This window comes from Perca fluviatilis, chromosome 4, assembly GCF_010015445.1.
Source record: "Perca fluviatilis chromosome 4, GENO_Pfluv_1.0, whole genome shotgun sequence".
NCBI lineage: Eukaryota > Metazoa > Chordata > Actinopteri > Perciformes > Percidae > Perca > Perca fluviatilis.
Window position 1 is genome coordinate 23,056,437 of NC_053115.1, and position 25,349 is coordinate 23,081,785.

The 25,349-nt window shown below is 38.4% G+C and overlaps 1 protein-coding gene across 1 annotated transcript in view; it reads right to left on the reverse strand.

Annotated features, from left to right (window-relative positions):
* Positions 1-25,349, reverse strand: part of ppp1r16b (protein phosphatase 1, regulatory subunit 16B) — an 83,644-nt gene that overhangs the window by 54,330 nt on the left and 3,965 nt on the right. The window lies entirely within an intron of this gene.

Sequence of the window (25,349 nt, forward strand, 5' to 3'; positions counted from 1 at the left end):
ATACAAGTATTAATATATGGTCATCATACCCAAGGTAATAATAATAACAATTCTTCTCAAATGTCTTGCATACTCTGAAGCACTGTTAGTTATCCCCAGAATAGTGTGATATTATCAACTGAGGTCATAAATATTGAAATATTCTTTGTTCTGTCATCTGTTCCTGACACAATGTTCCTACTGATAGAAGCACATCCATTCAAGTAATGACATGGAACAATTGCCAGTGCTAAAACAGGACACACACCATGCTGGGTCAAAAGCAGTTTGGATGAGGAGTAAAATAAAGATGAAGGTAATGAGCAACACCACTCATGTCTTTCATTTTTAAACTTAGACATTTTAAACAAACTGCAATTCTAATTGTTTTACTCATATTATACTTTTACCTTTATATGTTTGCTTAGTTGTAATGTTTTTATTGCCTTGGTTTTTTTGTGAAATTAAGGTTTACTCGGCTGAACTGCAGCCAAAAAGTCAGCCACCCTTCTTTGGTTTATAGGAGCTGAGTTCAGAGTAGAAACTGATGAAATAATAAATGCTTCACAGAATCCACACACACACACACACACACACACACACACACACACACACACACACACACACACACACACACACACACACACACACACACACACACACACACACACACACACACACACACACACACACACACACACACACACACACACACACACACACACACACACACACACACACACCTCCAGAGTTACAAAATTAAAAAACAAACACGGTCATAGAAAAAAGGTTTTTCATTGTTGAAAAAGGACACCAAACAACAACTCAAACAAAGAGAAGTCTACATTTTGTAAGTATCCATGGTGCATATGGTGCGAGAATACACTCTAAGGTGTCCTCTAGTCTACAGTATACATTGTGGGGAAGTTAGAGAATAATTGTACAACAACTAGGCCCGCACGATATGAGGATAAGATAACATAACATACATTAAAGTGTACTTAGTTCTGCTTTTCCACTGCTTTCAGTACTGCTTAAATACATTAAATTGCTTGTTGAATTAATAAAAAGAAAATGAAATTTTTTCCAACATTCTCAAATTCAACAGAACATAAAAGGCACCAATAAAATGTATGAAAGTTAGGCTACATTTTAAAGTGCAGTTTTCTACTACTATCAACTAACTCAAAAGTGCAATATTGCAGTCTTTTGCAATGTTTATGGCACAAGTTGACATTGCGATGATAATTAATCTATATTGTGCAGCCCTATCAACAACATCAATCCAAATACCATCACATTTTCCCCTGGGATGATTAAAGTTTTAACCAATATCACAATAACAGGCACACACAGTCAATGAGCCCATGAGCAAACTGGGTCAAAGAACAACTATGACCCTAAACTGCTGACATTATAAAACATTTTACATGAAATGCTTTATTTTACAACATGCTGAGTTTTACAAGGTAAAAGTTTCCTCTAATGCCTCATCAATGCTTTCAGGCACAGTGTCTTTTTTTTTTTTTTTTTTTTTTTTTTTTTTTTTTTTTTTTTTTTTTTTTTTTTTTTTCTCTCTCTCTCTCTCTCTCTCTCTCTCTCTCTCTCTCTCTCTCTTTTTTTTTTTTTTTTTTTTTTTTTCTCTTTTTCTCTCTCTCTCTCTCTCTTTTTTTTTTTCTCTCTCTCTCTCTCTCTCTCTCTCTCTCTCTCTCTCTCTCTCTCTCTCTCTCTCTCTCTCTCTCTCTCTCTCTCTCTCTCTCTCTCTCTCTCTCTCTCTCTCTCTCTCTCTCTCTCTCTCTCTCTCTCTCTCTCTCTCTCTCTCTCTCTCTCTCTCTCTCTCTCTCTCTCTCTCTCTCTCTCTGAGATGTGAGTGCAGTGGGCAAAGTGAATTAACTTCAGACAGGATGTGTGACAAACAAGGAACATCCAGTGTTTTCTTTAGCTGTCTTTGATGGTCAATGGCATTAGTGATGGGAATATGAAACCCAGGAGCTACTGTTGATCAAATCAGGGGAATCAGAGCAGAGGTAATGATATTACGCACACGCACACGCACACACACACTTCAAAATCCTACTTTTGTCCCCAACCTTTACCGTTTCAGTTGGATTTACTCACTAAAGTCTCTCTAACAGTGTCCGCCGACTTTCAAGCTGTCGTAATCCTGATGAAGATGTTGATACGCTCATCTGGGTTGCCTTCATACCGTATGTTGCTGAGTGTTAATAGTAATAAACTTTACAAGCAGCACAAGTAGACTTATGGATATTTTTGTCTTGGGTTTTTGTCTGTCAGGCTGTTTATAGGCTGTGCTAGGATGGAGCATATTGGAGGATGTTTAAATGCTAAAACTATCTTTGGTATGCAAATAGAGCACTAACAGTCAGTCGATTAATCGATAAAAAGCAAATTTTTTCAAGCAAAAATTACAATTTTAATGATTTGAGGTTCTCAAATGTAAGAATTAACATTTTTCTTATCTTACAATATAGCGAATGTAATATTGTTATGGATTTTGGACTGTGGGTCTGTTAAAATAAGACTAAACTAGGATATTGCGTTGGGCACATTTTCATAGTTTTCTGATGTTTCATAGACCAAATAAATAATTTCAAAAATGTGATGAATCAATAATGAAATAATTGTTAGTAAGTTACAGCCAAAGATGTCAATGTCTCTGTGAATCATCTCAATGAAAATGAGAGCTGATCCAGGAATTTACATAGCATTTTTGGTGGATGGACATGATTTTGGATAACCAAACTTGTTTGTAAAAGCACCCTTGACTTCATTGCGTTTCCCAACTTCTGAAACCAAACCTACGCCCTTGATAATAATATTGTTGTCATGTACCTAGAGCAGTATCAGTCCATTGTTTGCCGTCCTTATTTCAACACTCTGATTAAGTACTTGATTATTGCCCACTCATGGAAAATAAAAACCACTGGGTGGAGAGGATGTTGGCAAACTAGCATGATTTTTTCCAAAAAATACCACAGATTTTTAGACTGATAAGCATTTTCCTACTCTCTCACAAGCACCCAAACAGCCCGAAACCACATGAGTGAAAGGGACGACGAGCTGCTGAGCAACGTCGCTCTCTTGGTAGGAAACCAGTGCCTGAACAAGCAGGCAGCGGTTTTACTGCTCATCACATGTTGCCAGCGTTAGCTTTTCTCATGCATTATTCGGTGGGGGATATTTACAAAGATGTTTCCATTCGACATATCAACTGACAGCTCTCACAGTTAAGACAAATTCTGAAATGTAAGACCCCCTCATGCTGATCTGTAGTCTCGTTTCTATAACATTTACAATAGCATTTTTTAAACAGCTGAAGATAGAAGAGAATAACTCATTTGCTGTCCCAAAGGGAGATTAGCTTGCACATTAAGAGTTTCAGCAGTGCATGAAAAACAGACACTGCAAACACTCTGTGTAGCTGACAACATGCCCTAGCAGGAGGCAAAGACAAACTGTTTGAAGATATGTAAAACTCGGGGAGCTGTGGGCAACTGTAAGCCCTCTGGTGATATCACAGCCGGTCCCCGGGGCCAATGCAGCAAATCACAGATTGACCTCAATCAGCTCCCAGGCTGCAGATAAGAATGTTCACTGCACTCACACTGTGTTTCACATTTTTATGGTAAAGGCACAGCCGAACCTTTACACCAATTCTGAAAAATGAAAAATAAGGCCAGACGAAGCACAGCAAGCAGCTGCTGCTAAACAATATTTATGCCCAAAGTAAACCACCAACAGAGTAACAATTACTAACAATTCTACCAGTTTTGTCTTTTGATTTAATTCAGGTTGTTGTTTTCATAAATTGCCAGCTGCCTACGCATCACAAAAGCCCCTGCTTTGTTGTGATTACAAGATCACAAATATGCAAACCACACCACTCACACTCCTAAATTAAATATAAGTGGTCTGGACTTAAGAAAATGCTTTTTCTTTGCCTAAAAAGACAACATGCATCTTTCAGAAGCAGACTTTATCCTCCAGCCTCAAACCATAGTTGACACACTTGTAAAAACTGTATCTGCTGCCAGACCAGAACATTAATAAAAATGTATATTATGAAAGCAATATAAAGAGACATAACTACTCTAACCCTATAAAAAAAACTGCCCACAGTGTCCAAGGTAAACATCTTAATAATGAATTGTTACAAGCTTGGAGCCATTTATTGTATCTCACTGGGCCAACTGCACTGAGAACATTTCGCCTGTCATGGCCGCCTGACGGTTCAGTACAAAGGCTCTGTCACTGAGCATTCAAGTCCATTATCTCCTTTTCATCATTGACAACTTTAACACAGCTGTGAGTGTTCATGAGTTTCCACACTTATGAGACCCAAATGTCCTCTCAAGGACAGAAACCAAACTCAACTATGAACGTTTTAAAAGTCCTTGCTTGATAAAACGAGCTGAAAATGTGTTAAAAATTCAGGAAATTTGTGCTTTTCAATGAAGACCTAAACATTTTAGCATCACAACAGTGTGTGTGTGTGTGTGTGTGTGTGTGTGTGTGTGTGTGTGTGTGGGGGGGGGTGGGGGGGGACCTGTGCTGACATCAGCTTTAATACACTAATATCTCCACAAAGCAGCTGGATTGAGGTCATTCTGGACCTTCAATCATCATTACGAAGTTGATTTGGCATGGAGGCCAATAGACAGTATAGATAAAAGGCAGCACAATACAGCTCCTCAGATCTCTGCAGGGTAAATCCAGACAGGTAGCTAGACTATCTGTCCAATCTGAGTTTTCTGTTACACGATTAGAACAACTTTTGAACATACACGTTCCACTAAAACAAGTTCCTTCCCGAGGCTATTTTGCAGCGGCACCGTGGCTCTGTCCGGTGCTTCACGCCGCCCAAGACGATTGTAATTGGTTTAAAGAAATGCTAATAAACCAAAAATATTTCCAGTGAAAAGTTTTGTTCTAATGCTGAACAGAGGCACCTCTCTATTCAGTAGCTGACAAAAGATTTTAATAATACTTTCAATGAAAACCCTATCTTTTAAAAGACTTGCCATTCCCTCATTCTCATCCCATTTTGAATGTCTGTCTTTAAAAAAATAAATTAGAAACTATAAACTATTACAGATATGCTTTTCATAACAACAATGGTAATCTTCCTCGGGTGCTGAATAGACCATCTTGACAGCCAATTACTTCACTTTAACTTCTGACTGTGACAAAGACGAGGACTTGAAGGTGCAAAGTTTCACAGCTGCCCTCTGAGCTATAACAGACAGTTATAGTTATAGCTATAGTTAAGTTGCCAAAATAAGAATACTCCACCCACTGAGGCTGACCCCGTCAATCAGCAAGAAGAAGAAGGAAGAAGAAGAAGAAGAAGAAGGAGGCCGAGCACTGTACCACAAAAGAGTGCATGGGCCCTATTTTAACGATCTAAGCGCACAGCGTGAAGCGCATTGCGCAGGTGCGTTTAGGGCGTGTCCAAATCCACTTCTGCTAGTTTGACGGCGGAAAAAAAGTGTCCGTGTGCCGGGCGCATGGTTCAAAAGGGTTGCACTTAGTGTCTTTATTAATTCATAGGTGTGTTTTGGCACGTTTGTCAATTGGCGCATTGCTATTATGATGGCGGATTTAAACCGTAATATTTTTATTTGTAATCTTTTGCATGTTGGCGCTTGCATAGTGTGCGCGCGCTGTGCACGAGCCTAGGCGCATTTTATACGCCAAGAATGCACCTGAACACACCTCCCTGTAAGACCAGCACGCCCATGGGCGCAAAGATGGGCGCAGGTGCATTTGCTATTTAAACGCCGTGGGCGCTGGACGGGAAATTGAAAACTGCAACGCTCTTAAACTAGCAAAGACACTTGCGTTGGGCTTTGCGCTGCGCCGGGTGCAAGATAGGGCCCCATGTGTTTGTGTTGTGTTCTTGTGCTGCTGGTGAATCCTGCTGTACTTTCACAGGCCCCTCTCCTCCTCACAGTTCATCATCTGCTGGTATGAGGAAACAAGCTAATGCCGTTATCAGTCTCTGCGGCACAAGCAAACGCAAAGACAAAAGACACACAGCCAGGGAGAATGAGGTAAACACGTCTGGGAAAAGAGAACGTCTAGAGTAAAACAGAACAGAGCTGAAATGATAAGTCGAGCAACAGAAAATTTAAGTCAGCCACAAATTAGAATAATTTTTCAAGCAAAAAAGCGTGAAAGTATCAATTTGTTTTATATGATGGTAAATATTTTTGGTGTGTTGCTCGAATTTAAGAAGTAACTTTTTTAAGACATCATTTTGGGCTCTGTGGTGGGCATTTTCCGCTTTTTTCTGACATTAAATGGACTAGGATTCATCATCAATCATTCAAATTTCAGTTTGAACAGATTTCAGAATGAAAAGACATCATGCTGAAACAGATTAATAGATAAGTTAAGTTAATTAATTGCTATTTTAAGAATTCATTTAAGTTAGTATTTATCAAGCAAAACGATTAAAAGCAAAAAAGAAGGCCCTGAAAGGGTTCGTGCTGCACAACTAATGATTATTTTCTATCATAGAATAGTCTGCTGATTGTTCTTTTTGATTAATCAATTAACCAAGCTAATTAACCAGGACGATGTATGAATTTCATGTTTTGTCCTACTAACAACTACAACAACAACTAGCAAAACTCCAAAGAAATTCTGTTCACAATGATATAAAACAGAGAAAACCTAAATATACTCAAGTTATCACATATCTGGCGGTTTTTGCTAGAAAAGTGACTCAAACAAAAAACTGATTATCAAAGTGTTGCCAAAATGCTGAATTTTCTATTGATTGACTAACCGATTCATTGCTTCTACTGCATACACAACAATAACAACAAGTAATACACAAGAACATGACACACAAACAAACAAACAAACAAATACACACACTGCACTTTGCTTAACCAATAATGTCAGTAACATTCATGACATTTAGCAGTGAGGAGGCGTGTGCTGTGACAGGACGCGCCGCAAGGAGACACAGTGGCGGCAGTGTCACACACAATGGGCCAGTGTGTGTGACAGAGTTTGTGTGTGTGTGTGTGTGTGTGTGTGTGTGTGTGTGTGTGTGTGTGTGTGTGTGTATCTGCATTTAATCTACATGTGTGCTGTACAAACCCCCTATGTCATGAGAGAGAGTGTGTACCCTGTGTTTGCCTGCGTGCCTGCTTGTGAAACTGTGGCCTCAGCAGACGGACATAAAAACTCTGTCCCTCCTCTGTGACCCCTCAGATCACAATCTCAACCCCAGAGTCCCTGAGACCCTGTGCTACAGGCCAACACTTGTGTCTCCAGCTCCCACTAATTCATTTAATCACCTACTAATACCAAGGGTGGGCCAAGCTGATTGAAAAAGCACCACCGAAACAAGCCAGATAGCAGCAGGAGTTACAGCTGTTGTACAAGTGACACGCACAATCATCATTCACTGCTCAGATACAAGCAATTCACTTCCTAAAACCTTGTATCCCTCCAAAAGTTTCAGGGTCATGGAGTATATAAGACTATTCACTAAGTAGTTAACTAGAGTTTAAAAGAATTGGAAATTCATTACAGGATTTCTTAAAGGCCCCGGTGTGAAATGAAAGATTGAGTCTTGTGAGCAAAGCTTCTCTTTCAATCAGTCAATTTTTTTACACGACTTCTGGAACAGGATTTTTTTGTTAAGACATTTGCAATGAAAGAGCTTGATCCAATTGCATGTTTAAAATGAGCAATCCAGCCAGCCTCTTGGAATGAAATGACTTCTTCTCATTTCATGGTTTAGCTGAACTATAAAAGGCTTTTGCAAAATGACAGCCTGTTCTTATTTCATAATTGAGCTTTACCAAAGTGTTAAGGTCATCAGAGACAAAACCAAATCCATAACATCAGACTGTGAGTTCATTTTCAGCACGCCGTGTCTGTCACTGGAGAAAATGACAGCCTCAGCTGACATATTAGACTCAGAAATCAATGCATGAGCCCACTCTTTGCATACAAGAAAAGGCTCGGCAATGTGTGGCATTTATCACATGCTAATAGGTGCTTAAAGCATGTAGCACGCAGAAATATCTTAATGTTCAATGTGTTATTAGCATTTTTTCAAGAACAACAATTTTCAAAAAAATAAATAATAGTAATTAAAAAAAAAAAAAAGGGACAATGAAGGATGTATAAAAGTAGAGTCTAAGTATGAGCATGGTTGCACATATACATACATACGACCTAGTTGCCACATACATACATATATATATATATACACATATATATATACATACTAATATATATATATATATATATATATATATATATATATATATATATATATATATATATATATATATATATATATATATATATATATACATATATATATATATATATACAATATATATACATATACATACACATATATATATACATATACATATATATATACATATACATACACATATATATATACATATACATACATATATATACATACATACATATATATACACATATATACATATACATACACATACATACATATATATACACATACATACATATATATACACATACATACATATATATACACATATATATATATACACACACACATACATATACACACACACATACATATGGCATGCTGTTAAGGAAATTATTATATATATGTGAAGTTTGAATATATTGAATGAATCTTATTCTGAATATATTGAATGAAAGTCTGAATATATTGAATGAAAGTCTGAATATATTGAATGAAAATCTGAATATATTGAATGAACGTCTGAATATATTGAATGAAAATCTGAATATATTGAATGAAAGTCTGAATATATTGAATGAACCTTGAATATATTGAATGAAAGTATGAATATATTGAATGAATGTCTGAATATATTGAATGAAAATCTGAATATATTGAATGAAAGTCTGAATATATTGAATAAAAGTCTGAATATATTGAATGAATGTCTGAATATATTGAATAAAAGTCTGAATATATATTGAATAAAAGTCTGAATATATTGAATAAAAGTCTGAATATATTGAATAAAAGTCTGAATATATTGAATGAAAGTCTGAATATATTGAATGAACCTTGAATATATTGAATGAAAGTCTGAATATATTGAATGAATGTCTGAATATATTGAATGAAAATCTGAATATATTGAATGAATGTCTGAATATATTGAATGAAAGTCTGAATATATTGAATAAAAGTCTGAATATATTGAATGAAAGTCTGAATATATTGAATGAAAGGCGTGTTGAGTGAGCCTGATGAAAGGGACCTGCCTGACCAAAGAGGTTCCTTTCATTTAGTCTTCCATGATGAAAAAGTGAATAAACTTTTTCATTGGTAGAACGGTACTGGATACAGTTATCGTTACCAGTGTTTTGGCCCGTACATGCATTCGCCAGTGTGTTAATAATCTCTTCATTGCTCAAAATTGCTGACACTAGATTTCTTGCTGATTTGCTCATAGTGTCACACTTCGGTTAGGATTAATCACAACGAAAACACAAGATGGTGGCAGACAATGACGTCAGATTCCATTTCAACTTTCATTCAATATATTCAGAAATTCATTCAATATATTCAGACATTCATTCAATATATTCAGACTTCCATTCAATATATTCAGAAATTCATTCAATATATTCAGACTTCCATTCAATATATTCAGAAATTCATTCAATATATTCAGACATTCAGTCAATATATTCAGACTTTCATTCAATATATTCAGACATTCATTCAATATATTCAGACATTCATTCAATATATTCAATGTTCATTCAGTATATTCAAAGTTCATTCAAAATATTCAGACTTTCATTCAATATATTCAAACTTTACATATATTTCCTAAACGGTATGCCATATATATATATATATATATATATATATATATATATATATATTATGGCATGCCGTTTAGGAAATTATTATTTAGGAACTTATTTCACTGCAGACCCAAATTTCAGAAATGCAGTTTAACCCAAAGGTCCTCATTATCATACACTAGCAATTAATTTGGGCCCAGAGTCAGTGTTGAGGAAACACTGGACAAAAGGCTAATGACACAGCACATGGCCATTAAAACAGGAAGCAGTTGGTTTTGACTACTGCACTGAGATTTGACGTCTGACCTTTCTGACAACCGTAAAGCCATTAGCCGAAACACGACCCCTGGCCATGTCACTGCAAGTCAAACTGACTGAACGCAGGTCTGTGTTTGGAGACACACACACTACATTACACCTGAAACATAGTGGTATACTGTACACACACCCTGCACAGAGCTTGAAATACTGCAGCAGGTCCCCTCAGTCAGTTAAACAGTTTCTTTTATTCTTTTCAATGCTTTTGTTTAATCTCGTCTTTTGAATTATGTGCTCAGATTCCAGTATTATAAAGGTCTGTGTCCTCTTACATCTGTCATGTAAAACCACAAGTTACATAATGTCTTGATACATATTATTATTATTATTATTATTATTATTATTATTATTATAATTATTATTGTTATTACTATTATTATGTATTCTATATGTTAATCTTTTAATTAGGCTTTGGGTTGCTTTGCTTAAAATAATCACCTACATTTTTTTTTTTTTTATTAATTTCTCCCTCTCTAGTTTAAAGCCATTTTTCTTCAGTTCTGTAATGGAAGAACAGGGGGTTTCAAAATGCCAAATCCATTATTTTTGCATCCATCTCTATCAGCATTTAGTTTTAAACAACAGGGTATGCATTTAGTTGGAATGAGATAACTATTTGGACATTTTCGGATTTTTTTGATATGTTCTTTTATTAGATTTTTTTCTGTTTTCTGTTAGGTTCTGAATTTTTTATTCAGTGTAAAGAGGAGTGGGAAGAAAAAGCAGATTAGCAGCTGCTGCTGTATGTAAACAGATAAACAGGGCAGGCTTCAGTGAGCCATGGAGCGCGCGCAACAAATTTCATATCAACAGTTCTGTGTAGCATTTGAAATTGTTCTATACCATTGGCGATACAATGCCAGTATTAAAATGGTTAATTTTTTAGATACCTTTTTTAAATTTTTATTTTTATTTATTTTTTTTTTTAAACAAAAAAAGCCAAAGTTCTTAAATGTTGAACAAACATTTAGGATAAACTCTCGCTTTCTTGACGAGAGTTTGTACTACTCTCATGTCTATGCAATAAAATATGAAGCTACAGCCAGCAGCTGTTAGCTTAGCTTATCAAAAAGACTGGAAAAGGAAATATGGTGGCACTGGGAGCACAACGCACCGCAAATTAAGAAAACACGCAAATAGACACAACACAAGCAAATTAAGAAACATGTTTACCAATTTGAACAGAATTGATGACATGCGCAGCATTTAGAAAAAGTGCTGCAAATAGAGAAGCTCAAAGCACAACAGGGGACACTAAAAAGTGATGCACATGACTGGGGCTACAGTCTAAGAACTCTGCAATCCGTCATTGTGACTGCATGATTCAAATATTATAATAAGCAAAAGGCAGAAAAACGCTAATAAATTTAAAACTGTGGTTTTAATCAGAAAGTATCTGATTAAAGAATGAGTAAACAAGACTACAGGTGTGGCCAGAAATTCAATGCCACCTTTGGTACTTTTTAAAGATACCGATACTTTATACTGTATATTATAAATGTTAAATACCCATCTCTAAATAGTCGGATCATTCAAATTGTCTGGTTGACGAACCCAGCAGAGAATCTGTTCAGATTTATAAACAGGATGTTGTAAAAATAAAAAGAATCTTTTAATATAACGTATGTACGTAATCCAGCACCTCCTCTCCTTTCTTTCCGTCTGTCATGTCTTCATTCCTCCATCCCTCTCTCCCCCTGTGTCCTCTAAGAGGACGTTTTTATTCTGTCTGGATTACTTGTCCTAGTTGGCGCTGGGCGTGCTGGTGGGGAGAGAATTTTTTTCCTCCGATTGAGCCTTGATTTAAAGCACTTAGGTCAAATGGATTCTGGGTCATTGTCTCCCCTGTCGTAATAAAGCAGGGCAGAGGTAGACAGCAGAGTGCATGACGACAAAAGCAAGGTGTTGCGGTGCCACAGGATGCAACGACTGGCCAGCTGCATTTAGATCAGGTGGCTTTAGTTTTTGTGCCAAAACAATAATTCAATATTCAACAGTGCATCCACATGAATAAGCTTAACTCAACTCAGAAGCAACCAAACTACATTAGCTTATGTCCACGTAAGCGGTTTATTTGATACTTGTAAATACTGAGACACCAATCTTGTAGTGAATTTAAATTTCTCTGCCAGGACTGATCCTGCACGGCCTACTGACAAACACGTAAGTAACCAAGTCATCAGTAATCACTGCTACACAACCCTGCAAAATCCAGATTATAATTCCTGTTAACCTAATTCATGGTGGTACTTCGTCCTGGCTGACACAGCCAGGTCAACGCCGCACTAGGGCCAACAGTCCCACCATTGTACCGTCTTCAATCCAGTATTTAGCAAAGCTGGACAAAAACCAGAAACAGGAACTCACCTCAAATCACCTAAAAAGGAAAGGTGTAAGACGTGGGGGTCAATAACAGATGAATCTGGGGGGGGGGCTGAGAGGGCCAGACTTGTCGGGTTCTTTTTTAAACTGCAGGAACAAAGTCATACTATCATTTGAAAAAAATTGTAAAAAAAAGAAGTGTAATGTTCTCACATTTTATTGCAGTATATTATCACCAAGTAGCAGCAGTTTGTCTTTTGTGTTCTTACATTCCACTTATTCGGCCAGTTCCAATAATAATACTTCATTATTTAAAGAATCTGCTATGACACTAGAACAAACAGAATATGTTACTTGTTTGAAGTTCATTTCTATAAAAAAGGACATCCAATACTGCACCTAAACGACACCATCACTCAACAGCAGCTGAATCATAGGGCTTTCACGCCTGTAGTTTGTTTGCTTTGGTCCGAATCAGTGGATGAGTTTGTAAACTTGGAGCGATTCGGTTTTGTTTCACACCGGCTGTGCAGCTGGTTTGACCACGGAAATGCGAGTGACGGACGGCGAGCTTGACTGCTGTCTATTTCTGTAAAAGAAACTGAGCCGCCACAGTCCGCTGCTCTGCCACATCACAGACTGCAAAGCACACGTGACCAGGAGCCGTATAGCTCAGACTTGTAGAGTGCACATAAAGTAGTTGGTGCGGTTCGAGGTCGGATCACGTTCTCACCACAAATGAACCGCTCCAGAGGTTGCGGTACGCTTGTTTGGTCCGCTTTTGTTGCGCATCCGAGTGTGATTGCTGCGTTCTCACCTGCCAAAAACGAACCGCACCAAGGGGGAAAACGAACTCTAGTGCGATTCAACCGAAGTTAACGATGCAGGTGTGAAAGCGTCCATAGAGGAACAAAACCGCGCTGGCACTAGGGCTGGGCGATATGGAGAAAATCAGATATCACGATATTCTTGACCAAATACCTCAATATCGATATTGCGGCGATATTCTAGGGTTGACAATTGGTGCTCTAACAAAATATCTTCACACTTTAGATAAATAATCATCAGTAATGTGGATTTAATGTCTAAGTGGGGAAAAGACAAATAATAGAACAGCTTGAACAGTCTGGTAAGTTCAGAAAATCACTTTACTGTAATGCAGCCTTTGAAACCAGTAAAAGACAGCACTCATGTCATATCACGATATTACCATATCCAAAGTCTAAGACGATATCTAGTCTCATATCACAATATCGATATAATATCGATATATTGCCCAGCCCTAGCTGCAACTAATGATTATTTTCATTGTCAGTTGTTTGGTCTATAAAATGTCAGAAAATGGTAAAAAAAAAAAAATGTCGATCAGTGTTTCCCAAAGCCCAAGATGACGTCCTCAAATGTGTGGGTTTGTCCACAACGCAAAGATATTCAGTTTACTGTCACAGAGGAGTAAAGAAACTAGAGATGTTCTGATACCAGTATCAGTATCGGCTCCGATACTGCCTAAAACGCTGGTATCGGTATCGGGAAGTACTGGAGTTTATGCACCGATCCGATACCACTTAATAAAGTAGTTCACTTATGTTCTTTTTCTGTTATAACTGACTGTCTGACTGGATAATAAAAGAATGTTCTACGGCATTCATTGTTTGGGTTTGTTCATGTTTCACAAAGAGTTTAACCTGAACCAGACAGACAAAGATAGAAATAATATCACATCCATACAGGAATAGTAGTATACAGTTGTTAAAACATAATAAAATATATGACACACTGGTATCGGATCGGTACTCGGTATCGGCCGATACGCAAGTTCAGGTATCGGAATCGGTATCGGGAAGCAACAAATTGTATCTGGCCATCTCTAAAAGAAACTACAAAGAAAGTCACATTTAAGAAGCTGGAATCAGAGAATTTTACTCAAACCAATTAATCGATTATCAAAATAGTTGGCCATTCATTTAATAGTTGACAGCTAATCAATGAATCGATTCATCTTTGCAGCTCTGGAACAAAACACTGTTTTAGTGGGATCAATTCAAAAAGGGAGTCAAATTAGTGAATTGGAATATAATGAAAATGTGCAGTAGAAAAAACTAAAATGAAATATATAAAATGTGCAACATCATCTACATGGATAAACGACCTGCTCCGTCTCAAATATTGAGACATACTGAGATACGCCATCAATCTGCTGAATGTTGTTGGTGTCGTGTGAATACAAATGTAGCTGTACAATGTGGAAGAATAAAACAACTAAAACACTTTGTATGCTCTCTGTAGATTCTTGTGCATTCATATTGGATTCAGAGGATGCAATTCTTACTTGAAACTGATTCATATTCGACTCACAAGTCTATTTGTTGCAGATGGAAATAAAAAAAAAACACGCACCCAAATAGCCACACATTAAAAGCACAACCAATCACATGACATGTTAGCAAAGTGCAGCAACACACGTTCGACAACAGGCATCCAAAACTGCAACAATCAAGGCACAATTCTTTAACAAAAGGGTTAAGATTTGCATGTTTTATTTTGTTTAGTATACAGTAGATATAAATAATCATTAGTCATTTTACCTCTAGAGCTTATATTTGTAGCAAATACACAAATCTATATGTCAACTGACACAACATAAACATTTTCCATCCCTGCACAAGCCCGTCACAGTGTCAGCAGCAGGTCAGAGGGAGGCTGAAGCCTTAGATTACCCAGCAGACAGTGTGTAAACTGAAGGATTTAGAGCACTCTTTCTGTATGCCCTGTAAGCTTCTTGTTTATCTTTGCTAGTGTAGACTGAGGTTTGTTGTAAAAGCCTTTAAAATCAACTTGTATTTTAAGTGGCGCTTGTATTTTATCATGCAATGTATCAACAGGAGACATACCTCGAATAGAACATGGGGTCACTAGGTGTGTCACGATACCAAAAATTCAGTAGTCGGTGCCAATACCAGTAAAATAACACGATGCCGATTTCGATACCACGGCAAAAAATAAAATCTAAGATTCCATGTACATTAACTTGAAAAATGAACTTCTTTATTAAATATTTGAAAAATATCAAAATGTCATAATAAGACATACAAAACATGTGCAATAGAGCATAGAACAACATAATAGAGTGCAAATATTGGTCATAGTGCAACAATTAGTGTCCCCAGACACATTCCAGACATCTTTTCAAAAAGGTACTGTGCAAAAATAACAACAAAACAAAACAGTGATTCTAACAGTTGCGTGACCAGAGACGTAACAAATCCCGGGACCGGAAGTTATTGCAAGTATCGGTTCTCGTGACATCCCTAGGGGTCACAATCAGTTCAATAAACTCATTGGATTGAACCTCATTACAAAAACATTATGGCATCCCTATTACCATTTCTAGAAGCAATCCTGTCAAGTGTTGTGACGTGTTGGTTATTCTCAGCCGATTTCCCTCTTGCACCTTAACCTATTGCCAGGTTTGCTTCATGTGGAAACAGGAGATGTATTTTTTTATGAAAGGCGCTGTAGCAAGACTCAGTGAGAATACCAGCAATCTTCTGCCTGGTGAGAGCAAAGCAGCAACATTCCCAGGCAAAGCCCGCACAATGTGACGCTTTCCTTGCATGATGGTTTGATGGAGAACAAGCAAGTCAATCAAAAGAAAAATAAATGATTCCCTGAGGAGTTTTTTTTTTGCAATCCTCTATATCATAGAAGACTAAGGAAAACCGGAAATATACACATTTGAGAAGCTGGAACCAGAGAATGGTTGGTGTTTTCAACACAATTATCAAAAAAGTTGCACATTTCTGCCAATCCACTTTTTTACAATTTATCGACTACTCATTACAGCTCCAAAAACATTTCCTAAATCATAAAACATTCGCAAACATTTTTTTATATCTTCAATGCATTGGTTACATCCATGTTTACTAGCTTGTAGTCTTCTTTTTCATCTTCTTTGCACGTGCACTGCTGCACTTCTTTGATCATAAAACAATGCTTCATGGTACTATTAGTGGTCAAACACTTCACAGGGTACCTTAAAAGTGAAATGTCAGCAGTTTTCAACCTTATCTCTATCTAAATGAGGGATATGGTGTGAAAAAAGCCTGCTGTTCTTTCTAATGTTCTCTGTGTCTCTGGGGCTCATCCGACCACAGCTGCAAAATCTCCTCTCCACTCTACTAGCAGCTTGTAGTTCTTCCGTCCTCCAGTCAAGAACTACAAGCTACTTCAGCGCTGGTAAACTTCCCTGTTCTCTTCTCTTGTATTGTAATCTAGCTATGTTTCCATCAGAGAGAGTAGGAGTTAACAGGTAGTTAATCTAGTCTTGGTCCGTGAGACAAACTTGATTTAAGAAGGTGTACAGTTCTTCTGTTTAGGTGTAAGAATGTTTCCTTTCTTGACATTTTGTGAGGTTTTTTTGTTAACTAAAAAGCTAAGAGAGCCAAGCGAAGTTGCCACTCGCACGAAACGCATCCTGATACGTGTAGACACAGATGCTACGGCTCCAAGATCCCAAGAACTCGCTTTCTCAATCAATATAGTACACACTGGGTCATTTATTTCTTAAGTAGACTACATATACCAACAGTACAGATAAGACATCCGCATTAAAAAAGGTGGAGAATTTTCCCATTAACATCTTGCATTACCTTATCTCACTAGCCACATACCATCTCTTGCACACGTGTTGCATAATCTATGCAACGCAGACATTAAGACATGACACAGACTTTTTCCATATACAGTAGAAGACGAACGTGTGAACTGAACTGAATTATTGTGAACCATTTCTAAATAATTTAACCAGAAATGTTGCAGATTCACTGTGTGTAAGCAACTTAAGTCTTCTCATCTAGACTCGGTCATCTGTATTCCTGTCTTACAGTCCATTAGGCTAACATAGAAGGAATATAATTCACCAGCAGCTTCTCACCAGCAGGCACTTTGTAGTAAAGATTCATGGCCTGCCATGTCCAAAATATACTACTGTATTCTTCCTATTCTCCTTTGTTATTATGCAAGTCTGTAGTCTCCATTTGCTTATTTTCTCCGTTATTGTATGACTGCTCCTTTCATTCCTTGAGATGTTTTTTTTAATTAATGGAAGGCTTTTATTTCACCTGCCCACCATGAGCCTATTGCTTTCTGTTACATCAGCAGAACAACGTCCATGTCTGAAGTGGCAGCGGGAAGACCAGGTTTACAGCTTTCAAAAAGAGATCCAGACCCTCCAGTCAGGGTTCCCAATCTCCCCTGACAAGACACTGATCCCTGATCTTTCTGCAAGTCAATTTTTTTAAAATTGGACAAATATCTCAACTGGTTGTTTTCTGCAATTTCCTTGCATGGGTGGTTTCACAAAAGGCCTCACCCCCAGTGCCTCTCTGCACTACAGCAGCAGCCCATGTTTAGGGCCTGCTGTCCTGTCTCAGTCCTGGGTGGGGTTATTCGTCCATCTGCTTCACACTGACATGAGCGATTCATGTTTATTTTAGACCAATCTGTCTGTTTATTTATGAAAGGGTTTGACCAGAGCACGCCCTGGCCTCCAGGTTCTAGCTACCCCCCTGCTGAAGTCATTCGGTTCACTCTATGTCACGCAAATTCCTCTGTTTTTATATGTCTTTTCTGAATTGTTCCTCCTTCTCTTTGTCCCACTTTAGTCTCCTCTCTCACTCCCTGTCTGTAGCTCGGTCCCACTGTTGAGTAATTTCGCTACCTAATGATGGTTTGAATCCACGGCTAAGACCAGGCCAGAGTAAACAAGGCTCAGACTCAGCCAGCCTGCAGTAAGTGTCACTTCTAATCCACCACTAAACCAAGATGGGTGCGCAGTGAGCCTGCACTGTCACAGTAACAGCGTACGGAGTAGGAGCTAGCATATATGCTGATTTATCATTTTACACTACAGAACAAATATGTGTCTGTACTTGTTAGTTTCAGAAAGGCCAGGGCAGACAAAACATACGAGAGTACAGTTCATCTCCACAATCTGTTCCTCCTGCCAGCGTTAACATAAAAAAAAGGAAGGTCAAATAAAAAAGTGGCAGCCACGCAACAAATACATTTATAACTTATATTGGATCAAAAAACCTTTTTCAGGTTCATGAAATTCTGATCTAATGCAGTTATAACTTTCACACCGCTAGTTTAGTTTGAATCTGGGACAGTTGAGCTTAAAGGGGTGATAGAATGCAAAACCGATTTTACCTTGTCATAGTTGAATAATGACAGTTTAGTGAGTAACTAGGACATACATAGAACCTCAAAATCCCATTGACACCCCTTTCCTCTGCAAATCTCACAATTTTAAACTGCCTCTGAAATCTCAACGAGCTGCCTAGTTGACGTCAACTCGGCGGCTCCTCCTCATTTGGCTTTAGTCTCTCGCTTTGTCACGCCCCAACATTTACATAGGCTACACAACTGACCTGAGATCAGTTAGTCTTCTGAATCTAGGTCGTGCAGATCTCAGAAATTGTATACATTTTTCATCTGCTATTTTACCATTAAATTCACTTCTGAGACTTTTTTATGCGAGAAATCAACTATGTAGAGGTCAAATATGGGCCGTTTTACGAAAATTGATGTCTAATTGCAAATTTTGTCCCACTGTGTGTCGGAGTTCAGCGGCCAGTGCTGCCTGTGTTGCTGCCTCGCCGCCTGGCCTGCCTTCCTTCACAGACCCCGGCCTGCTGTGAGGTAGATGGATCTCCGTCACGGTTGGCAGTAGGGATGGGAGATATGGCCTAAAATCCATATTGCGATATACATTGCGGCCTCTAGCGAGAACGATATATATTGCGATATATAAATTATAATAGAACCATTTCAGACCAGGTTACATAGACCCTAAGGAAAACCAAACTGCTAAATGTATTTTTATTTTTTTTAAAAGAGAAAGAAACATAGTATGTAGTTTTGAGAACATTTATTGTTCAAAACTGTAATTATATGACATAATGTTGCAGATGAATAAAATTCAAGTACACTAGTTGCAGAGACTTTGACAAAGAAAAAGCTTAAAGTATTGGGTGTCTTCTCTTTAGTGCAAACCATTCTAAAAGGCACTACACTTAGTAAGTTTCAGTCCTTGGTTCTTAAATGCCACCCAAGATGCAGAGAACAGGAAAAACTGGTGTCTGTTTAGTTAAGGAACAGACACTGTACTGGAAATACTTTCAGTATTAGGCAAAGATGCACAGATACTTTCAAATGTTAATTTCAAACAAAGTTTCTTACCTGCAGCCTAATGTAACGCATTTGAGATTTGAGAGTACACACGCACAACACACATACAGCGACCGACGACGCGACGCACGCCGCACCTACGCGACGCCGCGCCGTACGCGCCGCCCACGCACGCGCACGCTGGGACGTTTCGGTGGGCCGGTCTGATAATAGTTATACATTGCAAGTTGTTAAGCACACCATCCGGTGGCCTGACGCGCGCTGCCTGGTCAAACTGTGCAGCCTCTGCTCAACCCGTACAGCAGGGGCCGTAAACGTCCCGGTACATTTTTTGGTCCCACTCCGCCGCTGCACACACGCGCACACGCACTCACGGCTGTATGTTCAGCAGGGAAGTACAACGTCTGCAAACACCGGCTGCCAAGATTCCAATCGTCCGTTATATAGCGAATGGTCAGGCTGGTGAAAGGCTCCATGGTACGGCTCGACCACAGCTCCGTTTTAGCGGCTTAAATCAAAACCAAGTCCAAATAATGGATGTTGCACCGGTCTTTTTCACCAGCTCCTTGTTTCACTTTTAGTCATATTTACTCAAGATGACAATGACGCGTTGCAGCTCGTGGTTGCGTCATCAACATGATTTATCGCGATAGGGCAACATAATTAAAATCTCTATCGTAGGCCAATTTTGTATCTTTTATATTGCATATCGTCTATATCGCCCATCCCTAGTTGGCAGCCCGCGGCACTCCATACCCGCGCATAGTCACCGTTTTTTGGGTTAATGGACTACCAAACGCTGCTGCCTGGACAGAGCTCCAGGGCCTACAGCTCCCCTCTTCCTGCTAAATGGCCGGTGTGTGTGAGTGAGAGCGCGGTCAACGAGCTTGTTACACCAGTGTATAATTATAATGTGTTGAGTTATTTAAACAAAAGATCGGGGAAATATGTCCGCGAGTCTCATTGATAGAGCCTGCGGCTGGATGTAGCTCTATCAATGAGAGCTAGCTAGCCTCCTCTTAGAATTCCTCTGAAATTCACAAAGATTTATAAAATTGAAACGGACACTATTGTTAGCTTTATAAGACCTTGGGGTAGAGGTTATATAAGTGGCTCGACGAAATTCAAACTGTAAATATACTATAGTTATGCCCAAAGTGTAGCTAGCTAGCAGCGATATTTTCCCATTGTATTGAATGGGACACATAGCTAGCTCCTCCTAACAAGACCCCTCACGTTCATAAAAATGCCTTAAATTAAAATCGGACTGTTAGCTTTTGTTTGCTTTGTAAGACCTTGGGGTAGCTGTGATATAAGTGCCGTGACAAAATTCAAACTGTAAATATATTATAGTTATGCCGGCAGCCGGCCGCGGAGCCCTGGTAGTGCAGTAATCCACAAAGGGTGACTTTGCCCTGGGTATGGAGCCAAGCAGGCTGTCGCTTTCTCGTCAGACTGTGCGGAGCTCCTAAAGTCCGACACGTCTTACCAAATTTGCAATTAGCCATACATTTTCATAAAACGGTCCATATTTGAGCTTTATATAAAAAAGTCTCAGAAGTGAATTTGGTAATGAAACATTGCAGTGTCTGGAATATGAGATTCTGTCGCTTCTCTAATGTGTGTGTATGGGGATTCACTCAACCAATCAGCGCGTGTCTCTAATGTGTGTGTATCGGGATTCGCTCAACCAATCAGTGCGCAGCTCATCTAAATATTCATGAGCATACCATATTTGGAAGAAAAGCTCTTGTTACAAATAGGGCCAAAACACAGGGATGCATAAGGGCCAATAAAATATCAACCAGACCATTTTCAGCCCAACCAATGTTACATACCCCATTAGGAGACCATAAGGAACTGTGTGAAATACCCTATATAATCATTCATTCTATCACCCCTTTAATATATGAACACTTCTTTTCCAATCTCATGTGGGGACTGAGAAACTGTACACCTGAACGTGGTCAGAGATCATTTCCGGTAAATTGTGGTATGGTTACTGTGCAAGCAGAATGCAATCTGTACTCCCAGTGGAAAAATCCTGTGCATATTATGATAACATGATTAGCTATAGCACTGTTGGCAAGAAAATGCTTCACTGAGCGCAGAATAACATGCAGGCCCATCTCGATGCCACACAATATTGTCTTCCAAATAGGGTAGTGAAAGTAGTATTCTTTTTTCTTGTTTTAGTTCCATGCTCTCTTCAGTCATTCTCACATCGCTCCATTAACCAATACACTATTGTCAATTTTCCAAGAATAATACAAAGGTAACACAGATTGAAACAACAGTAAATAAGTGCAAAGGCAGAATAGCAGGATTAGAGGGAGGTGGGACAATCAGATAATCATATTCAGGTGTGAAGACTAGAGCTGTCAATCTTCCTCTATAATACCATTTAAAATTTCATTCGTTATTACTTTTAATATTTGAATTATATATATATATATATATATATATATATATATATATATATATATATATATATATATATATAAATACATACACATATGCATACATACACACACACACACACACATATATCAGATGTATTTCATTAAAGTTATGGCAGTAGTTCTTGATAAAATTGGGAATATATATTTCACAGTGGACACATGTTCCTTTATACAAAATTTCTTTGAAAGCTGTCAACATAATTTTTCCTGTTCACAAACAAACAGGACAGAAAAACATAACTTCCTCAGTGCAGATAATTAGATAGCTGGACCGAAAGCTAGCAGAAAGCTAGCAGGGATGTTGACCCACAGCAGTAGAATACGGAGCATGACTTTGTATCAGAACCGGTGCAACAGAAGGCCATATACACTATCTCTGCCAGATCTGAGCCACTTGCTGCTTCTTTTAATCAATGCTGCAACTGGTGCTGGACAGTTCAGACACCAGCATCATGTCTAGACACGAATAAACTTAAAACATTCGTCTTTTTCTGAGGATTCCTAAAAGTAAGCTTTCAGACAAACTTGTGTTCACTCATTGCTTTTTAAACAGATACAGCTGTTAACACGTTGAAGGAATCCTGCACTTAAGAAATCTGAAAGCTGAAGGAGCTTCAGTTCTCACAAGTTGATAAAACCTTAATGGGAAAAACATTAGTGGTTAACAGAGTGTGGTGTGTGTGTGTGTGAGCAGAAATGTGTGTGTGTGTGTGTGTCAAGGGTTTTCAAGCACAGTGAGCCATCGTCAAAAAAGGGCAAAACATTACACTTGCAGACACATCTATGTACAAACACACACACACACATACACACACACACACACACACACACACACACACACACACACACACACACACACACACACACACACACACACACACACACACACACACACACACACACACACACACACAATAAACGACATACAACAAGGGCACAAACAAACCACAAATTATTGACACACATATATACACACACACACACACACACACCCACACCCCTCAACTGTAGCCTTGGTACTACCAGGCACAACCAAGCACCAGAGTGTGCAGTCAATTTTAGACCAATGGTTGTAGAGCGTAGACAGAGATGGAAGACGGAGCAAACCAGACATTAAAAGGCTCCATCTCAAAAATTCATTAAAAACAGCCTTCAAAAAGCATGCACACACTCACACAAACAACAAACACACACACACACACACTTTCAACAACACTTTCAACGTTGGCTGAATTTTGTCTTTGAAGTTCAACAGCTGTGTTCGTCTAATCTAAGGAGGCATTTTGCTCGTCAGGAGAGCAGAATGAAGCATGGATCTTTATGGATAGTGAATATTTTTAGAGGCTATAGACTGTATGAAGAACTGTTGGAAAGTTGTGCTGAGAAATCATGTGTTGATTTCTAAACATTATGAAGACAATTTTAATAGAATCCAAGAATTCCATGTACGTACAAGTAACCATGTAACCAAACTAGACCAGAGAGGCTTGCTTGTGTGCTTTCCACAACAATGTGAGGGGAAAAAACCTTAACAATGCCCCCCTGGGTCAAACGCCTTCCTGAACACAGAGCGCAGGCCACAATTTCTATGAGCTCACTTCCTGCCCACAACACTTCTCTGACTCTGATTGGTGGGTCTGCTAAAGACACAGTGAGTCTGCATTACATGTTTGGCTTTGACACAGAAACATGCAATGAGCTACAAATACAGCACAAGGTTAAAAAAAAAAAAAAAAAAAAGGATGTGAAAACAATATGAGTTATAAAGGACACTGTAAGCATGAAAAGCCCATAAAAGCCATGCGTTTTACTTTTGCTTTAACTGCACTGTGCGTTAGTATGCAGAAACACAGATTTACTGTATGAGTGAACATCAGGTTGCTCCAAAATACTGTATAAACTTTAAATAAACTAAGAAAACAGCCTTGTTTTAGGATAGTTGACATTGCATTTTTGAGTTAACGTAATAGGATATAAGGACTGTACAAGCCTCTGTGCCAGGTCACACCAGAGATTTGATTAGGGCAATACATTACTTTCATTACTGATTAATCATTTGGTATAGCCTATACAATGTAAGAAAACTGTGGAAAATGCATATACGATACTCCGGAAACCCAAGAGAACTTCTGCAAATGTATTGTTTTGTCCAACCAACAGCCCAAAACCCAGAGAAATCTGGTTAAACTTTATGCAAAAGCTTGAAAATCACCAAATGTGGATATAAACAGTTTGAACTGGACAGTGACAAACTTCAAATTAAGAGTAGAGCTGGGCAATATATCGATATTGTGATAAGAGACTAGATATCGTCTTAGATTTTGGATATCGTAATATCGTAATATGGCATAAGTGTTGTCTTTTCCTGGTTTTAAAGGCTGCTTTAAAGTAAAGTTATGTTATTTTCTGAATTTACCAGGCTGTAACTGTTCTATTATTTGCCTTTACCCACTTAGTCATTATATCCACATTACTGATGATTATTTATCAAAAAATGTCATTGTGTAAATATTTTGTGAAAGCACCAATAGTCAACACTACAATATCGTCGCGGTATTTGGTAAAAAATATCGTGATATTTGATTTTCTCCATATCGCCCAGCCCTAATTAAGACCAAAAAAACAAACTGACACACACACACACACACACACACACACACACACACACACACACACACACACACACACACACACACACACACACACACACACACACACACACACACACACACACACACACACACACACACACACAGTTGATCAATTGGGATGACATGATGCGAAAGCTCTTCTCTACAAAACAATGTTTGTGGTTTTATCCTCTCAGTGAGTGGTCACACAATATCCCAGCATACATCAGCAAGGGGTCCACCATTAAGTCCACTGATCCCTTAAGTATTTACAAAAGCCAAAAACACAATCTGAACAATACTAGTATAATTTGCATGCCCGCTGGTTTTCATTTGGTATCCTTTTGTTTCACACTAGAAACAAATGGTGACATACCACTGCTGCACATTTTAATAACTCACAACCAGGGACAGTGTTTCCCATACATTGATTTATTTGTGGTGGCCCACCACAATATCAGCGTTGACTGCCACATATTGATTTTTCTATTTTTTTATTATATTTAAAATGGGTAAAATCTTATTTTATTGTAGAGCTGCCCAAAGCGCATTGATTGGCTCTGGGTTTGTGAGATTCGGACCTGCTTGACTGCAGTTTCACAGG